Source organism: Triticum aestivum, chromosome 2B (genome assembly GCF_018294505.1).
Source record: "Triticum aestivum cultivar Chinese Spring chromosome 2B, IWGSC CS RefSeq v2.1, whole genome shotgun sequence".
Lineage (NCBI taxonomy): Eukaryota > Viridiplantae > Streptophyta > Magnoliopsida > Poales > Poaceae > Triticum > Triticum aestivum.
This window is the reverse complement of record NC_057798.1, coordinates 15339300-15346547: the sequence shown is the minus strand read 5'-3', so window position 1 is coordinate 15346547 and position 7248 is coordinate 15339300. Positions and strand designations below refer to the sequence as shown.

At 43.0% G+C, this 7248-nt stretch overlaps 1 pseudogene; it reads left to right on the top strand.

Moving 5' to 3' along the window:
- The first annotated feature begins 1509 nt into the window (after positions 1-1509).
- LOC123038758 (uncharacterized) lies at positions 1510-2929 on the top strand (annotated as a pseudogene).
- The last annotated feature ends 4319 nt before the right edge of the window (positions 2930-7248 follow it).

The window sequence follows — 7248 nt, the reverse complement described above, 5'->3', positions numbered from 1 at the left end:
TGCACAAGGATTCAAATTTCCATGAGGAAAATTTGATTGAAAAAAGCAATGGTGCCGTGATCTCCAAGGACCGCAAACAGGTAAGTATGGAACAATATTAATTTGGACCTACCTACTGTACTGTGAAAAATATAAATGCAAGTCAATGTTTCCGTGTTGCTTGGGCAGTTGGCTTGTCATTCTCACAAGTTTTAACTAGGTGCGCAACTTGTGTACTGGACAAGTATGAATTATAGATACCGGTAAGTTTATGAGGGATATTAGCGGCCGCGTGTCACCCCACCCACCTTTGAAATCGTCGCAGTCAAAATAGTTTGGAGCCTTTTCCATTTTTTGAATAATCTCTGAATACTTGGTAGAGGTTTAATTAATTTGTCCAGACTCCATAGAGACTGGCCAGTAATGAGTAAAGTTGCGATTCTATGGCAGATAAATGCAATTCTCTGGCAGTATTTTTCCTTTTCTATTTTTACATTGGGCCAAGCCTGAATACAGAAGAATGCACAAAGTGCAACAGTTCTTTATTCAAGCCTGTGAACTAAGCCACATGCAGATTTAAACACGTTTCTGAAGAATCAAATGTGTGAATGTACAAACAAACTGCTTTCATATACTTCCTTGGTCCCAAAATAAGTGTCTCAACTTTGTAGTAACTTAATTGTCTCAACTTAGTACAAAGTTGAAACACTTATTTTGGGACGGAGGGAGTATTTTGAGAGATTAGTAACCGAGGGAATTGCGTTTCTCAACAGTGACCAAGATAAAGGGCTCACATTGTTTCAATGCCAGAGAATTGCAATCAGGACGGTAGCTTCCCGCCGCGATTTTTTTCTTGGATGTACGGAAGCCAATCCAAATGTCAACTTTGACAAGTATCTAACATCTCCTTTGAATCTGAATAAGTAAATATGCACAAATATATAAATTAATCTGAATAAACAAATGTGTATCTAATGTCAGAGAATTACTTTTGAATGAAAGAATATTTGACAGCTGTCCAATACCTGCATGAATCTGATAAAAGTTCACCATACCCAAAAAAAAACCTAGACAGTAAGACATCTTCAAAACTCAGATTTTCTGCATTTTTAGGAATGTTACTCACAGTATGTTGGTGCCGCATGTGAGTTACCATGATTTTCATTTTCATTTACTTATATTATATGCTGCTAAATTTTTTGCAATACAAATGCAACATTTACCATCACACACGCCCTTCTAATCCTAGAACAGTTTCCAAGGTCAAACTTCTAGAGGTCGTTGAGTCCAGCAGAAGGTAATAATAGAAAGTTGGCCTGTCCTTGTCAGCATGTTTGGACGTTTAGATAAAAAAAAGTGTCAGTGTGATCACACACTTGAACTCGTCGTAGTCAATGGTTTAGTCATCGCTAGAAACTTTTCTATATTTCGACGAGCCACTGTAGGAGTTGGTAGAGGGATTCAGTTAAAAAAGGAAGTGTTTGCAGTAATCTTTCTAGAGAGTCAGACCAACAGTTCCCTCATCAATCCATGGAGGTTGCCATATCTGCAGTTACAGGTGAACTAGTGAGCCGGTTCATCTCCTTCCTGATGAAAAAGTACCACTCCTCCATCCATGCGAAGTTAGAGGAGAAGATGGTGGTGGAGAGGTTGCAACACCTCCTGATAAGAGCTGCCACCATCGTCGAGGAGGCGGATGCACGGTACATAACCAACTCAGGGATGATGATGCAGCCCAAGAAGCTTTCCGAGGCCATGTACCGTGGATACCACGAGCTGGACACCTTGAGGTACCAAACTCTCCAAGACGGTGTAGGTTTCAACGAGGTTAGCAACGACTCATCTACCAGCTGCTTGTATTTACCCAAGCGTTCTCGGACAACTGACACGGCCATGCACCTCAAGTCACATACTACCTTGGAAAGCTTAGAAATTGCTATAGCTAACATGGCAGAATTCATTGTACTTTTGGGCGGATGTGAGCGCATGGTTCGTAGGCCCTATGATGTTTATCTTTACACCGACAACTTCATGTTCAGCCGGCATGCTGAGAAGCAGAAGCTCTTGAGCTTCTTGTTGCAGCACAATGACCTTACCGGTGGTCATGCACTGGATATTCTTCCGATCATAGGTGCTTCTGCAACTGGGAAGAAAACTTTGGTTGCTCATGCGTGTGGCGACGACAGAGTTCGCACACGCTTCCCGTCTGTTCTACACTTGAAGGACCATGTTTGGGATGATGTTAGTAGTTATTGAATTTGCTTCTGATGTAGGTGATGATGACTGGAAAAAGTTTCACTCATTCGTCATAAGAAAGGGCAGAGGAAGCAAGATCATCATCATTAGTAGGCTTCAAAGACTAGCTAGATTTGGAACGGTAAAGCCGATTTTCTTAATTGTTCTATCTTATGATGAGTTGAGGTACCTTTTCAAGACTCTGGCATTCGGAAGTGTAGACCCTGCAGAACATCCAAGGCTAGTACAGCTAGCAGATGAATTTGCCAAGGGGTTGCACGGTACACATGGTTCACTTCTCGCAGCAAATATGTTTGCGGATGTGTTGAGGAGGAAACTCGATATTCAGTTTTGGCGTTGCATATTGCACAAGGGGCTAAGATACGTTAGAAGAAATCTCGCCATGTATGGTGCGCACCCAAGCATGCTTATGGAACAAGGCCATCCAGTGGACATAACAGACTTTGCTTTGCATCCACTTAGCATGACACCTTATACTGTTTATGCTTCAATGAAGAAGGAATCACCAAGTATGACATTTGGGCAACTTCTATCAGATCCTAGTCTTAGACCGGAACAAGACTTTATGCTAATTTCATGGGAATCAAGGATGCCACCTCATAATTCATTTGCTTGTTTTGTTACAAGTCATGCTCAGGTCACACTTGAAGGTAGTGCCATACCAGGGAGGAAGCGAAGAGGAGTGCCAATCTAATTTTATTTCCAAACTCGTGTAATGTGACTATAGTTGTATCTTTTTCTATGCATGACAAACGGATGTGTTCTTTTTTTTTGTGGGGAAACAAATGGATGTTTTCATGTATAACATTGAACTAAATGTATTGCGAATCTCAATTAATGTAAAGTAAACTTGTATTACCTCTGTCCGGATATACTTGTCGCCCGTACTGATGTATCTAGATGTATTTTAGTTGTAGCTACATCCGTTTGAGCGACATGTATTTCTGGACGGGGAAGTATATGCTTTATCAGATCAAACAGTCCACCTGCTCATCTTAGATAGCGAATAACATCGTCTGAAGTGGCACTACCTGCTACCGCCACTCAGTAATGCAGCTTATAATGGATCAGGAAGGAAACTACTCCCTCTGTTCCGAATTATATGTTTGAATATTTCAATATGGGCTACATATGAACTGAAAATAAGTGAACAAACACACCAAAACGCATCTATATCATCCGATTCAGAAAAAGTTAGAAAATACTATAGTAGTGAACAGAGAAGTAAACAAACAAAAGGTATATGTATCATCATGGCATAATAGTCTAGCATTTTGCTATACGTGTATTATAAGCATGCAACTTGACCAAGTAACAACTCTATATATGTGCAACTCCATGGTTCCAAAAGTGGATATAGGAAGAGAAGTCCCAGAACCATCCCATAATCTATTTTCATAACTGCGGAGCAATTGAGCTACTACTGGTTTTGTGCATTATAGTATAGTGCCAGCACACAGGATAAATTAAGTTCAACGATAGCGAGGAATCAGCCAAGTACCAACTCATCATTTCGTATCACAACGTCACATCGATACTAAATTTTAAATAGAGGATTAGTTAGACAAATACAGCCTCAAACATGTGTTTTGAGAATTCCATCTGGTGGTCGTGAACTTGTGATGGTGATGCTACTTAATCTGCTATGACCCAAGAACAAAGTTACTAGTCAATTAAATCCATCGAGCTCTTTATACAAGAAAGGGAGCAACAGATGGCTCCAAAAGTATAATCAAATGTGGCATATGTACTGCAATCATCATTAACCCTTCATGGACCCTCGAGAGATTCAGAATGGGCTCATAAGAACACACAAAGTGTAGAAACAAACAGGTTACATGTGCCCTGGAAGATTACTGAAGCATAGAGTGTGATTCTTATCTTCGTTGTGACCATGATAAAAATGCATTATGTATCATAAGGAATGGCCTTGAATTGTTTGTATGTATATCTGATAAGAAAAGGCGATTGAAAAAAGAGGTATTCATGGACCTAGAATAGGTGCTGAGACACAGCAAGCAGTTAGACAGAGATGATATTCATATTAGGCAAAATAAATACTGGCTAACCTGTCTGCTAGATCTAGAATATGAGAAAGCACCGACGCACTAGTCTTCAAAAGTGACCCTCTGGATGTCCCAGTCTTGCCATTCTCTCATGTAAAATGTAGGAGTCCAACAAAAGAGAGATGCAGAGATGATTAAATATACAAGAACAACAATTAATTTGGACATAGCTAAATATTTAAAATACTAGTCAATTTCTTCATGTTGCATGGAACAAGCAGCTCCCATGTTAATAAACGCATGATCAAACAACCACATGGAGCCATGGGTCAGTGGTGTGCCCTGTTTGCACGCTTGGGCTTCAGTGAGACAACGGGCAAGTACCACCGATAACTGGAACCATGGCTCAAGTGTTTGTTTTTTCTGGATTTTTATATGTCCACTCTAGCTGAAAATAAGCACAAAACCCACTTTTTTGGGGCATCATTGGAAAACAGCTTACCTCGACCGTGCGGCCGACTCTGAGGTCATCCTGTTCTGTTTTGGGCCAAGATGTTGAAGTGCTTCCGGTCCAATTTCAGAGCTCCTCATGCTTCATTGATTGCTCTGGTCACAATTTAATCTTTAGCATTGTGGAGATCAACATCAGATCTGAAGAATAATATAAGTCACACAGAGAATGATATCGTTCTGAAGAAACCCAAGGAGAAAATTCTACAAACAACCTGCTATTTGTGCCCTGGAAGATACTAAAGCATGGAGTTGTGATTCTCATCATCACTGAACAAGATAAAAGGGAATGTATCATTTCTTTGCCGATGATTGAATTGTGCTCTACCCAGTCTCCAATGAAGTTCATGAGAAAAAAAACAAAACAATTTACATGTTCAAGTGTTCGACGCGTGTATGTGAAATGTCATTCCCCCATATGTAAAATGTAAGGAATCTAAGGGTGTGTTTGGTTGTGGAACCAAGTGTCATGGAATGGAATGGTTTCATTCCAGGGGAACGGGTCGGTTCCATTCCTGCGTTTGGTAGCAGCAAAAAAATAGAATGGGTTGGTTCCGTTCCGGTGTTTGGTTAGAGATGTGGAATGAAAAATGAAACGACTTAAAATTCAAAATTACGATAGCATTTCATTTGCATTTTCAAGACAGACAAAATAAACCAAATATATTGACAAGAATGACATACAGCAAGAAACTTTAATCAAATAGCATACAGCAGGAAACTTTAATCAGAAAAGTGAGGAGAGCAACGAACATCACATATCTCAATATCCATGTGTCTCTGTGTCGTGCTAACAGCAACGAACAACGCATATCTCTGTCTCTCTCTGGGCTGAACAGGAAAATGGGGAGAAGCTGCAACATGTACAAGGGAAAGGAACGGAGGTCGTATCAGCGGAGACGATGCCGCTGCTGTTAGCACCAAGCCCGCCGACGCTCCCGTAGCAAAACTGCCACCACCCAGCCGCTCGATCCGCCGCACGAGAGAGGAAGAGACGAGTCGCCGGCGGCGCAGATCTTCAGGAAGTCGCCGGCGGCGCAGATTGGGTGAGGGAGAGACAAGTGGGAGGCGGCTTTGAGAGAGGATTCGATTGGGTTTCGGGGAGGAGACGAGTTGCCGGCGGCGCAGTCGAGAGGAGTTCGCCGATGGCGCACATCGGGTGAGGGAGAGACGAGTGGGAGGCGGCTGCTCGAGAGAGGACTCGATTGGGTTTCGGGGAGGAGAGGAAAGAGCGACGACCGGTTCCGCGTGGTTCCTTCGATTTGGAGGTCCCAGCGCGTTCCGGATATTAGGAGAATATTCGCTCGCTGGGCACGACTCGAAGAGCCGCCAGCTTGTCTCTCGGACCAGTGGAAGAGGCCGTCGGAGACGACGGCGTCGATCTCGGCGTGGTGGCTGGACAGGAAGCGGCGGAAGGGCTCCTGGAGCAGCTCCGCCGTCCGAAGGAACCTGTCGTTGTAGTCCTTGGATGTTAGGCCAGTCCCGCTCTCGGCGCTGGGGGGAAGCCCGACGTCGGGGAAAGGAACGACGACAACATCCACTGACCCCAGGGAAATGTTGGCACGGTCGACGATGGAGCGGATGGTCGAAGCTTGCAAGGGTGTGGTGAGGATGGTGCACCTAACGCCACGGGCGGCGAAGAGCGCGGCCATGTCGGCCATCGGGATGAGGTGGCCGGGGAGGAGGAACCGGAAGAAGAGCATGCGCAACGGGGGTTGCTCGTCACCCTCCGTTGGCGCCATGGATGCATCCATGCCCAGCCTACCCACAGCTTCCCAAGTTCTGATCTTGGTGTGATGAGTGATGACCGCCTTTAATCTCTGCTGCAGACAGCTGCTCCATGTGAAGTAGCTAGGTTGGTCGGTCAAAATTTATACATGCAATTAAGAGGACGTCGGTGGTTACTGTCATGCATTCAACTCAAATCAATCACGAGTCTGACAGGTTTGGGTCCCAACCTACCGAGAGCCAAAACAAGGCTCGAAGATTTTATCTTAAGTCAAATGGTGCAAAGTTTGGCTAAATTTGTACTCCCTCCGTCCCATAATGTAAGACGTTTTTTGACACTACACTAGTGTGAAAAAGCGTCTTACATTATGGGACGGAGTACTATATAGGAGAACTAAACCAAATCACTATATCATTAGATGGATAAAATACAATGTATTTTCATATTATATACTGGTTCATAGTTTTGTTTAGCTGTGCTGCAAGGATTGCGCATGTTTTGTGGACGTACCTCTCCTCTATATGAATCCTCGGTACAGCTCGGCATATAGACCACAGATTCAGCTTTACAATGTTTCCAAAGGATAAAACAGGGGCAGAAAAAACAAACCATGTGTTGGGCAAGGATGAAAATAGCAACTATTTAAAGAAATTAAGGTGCAGTGAAGAATACCCGTCATGGAAATGTGTTTTGGCTACAAACTTTTGTATAACAATAAGTCAACTGATATTTATGGGGGAAACAAACATTTGACATGTCGATACAAAT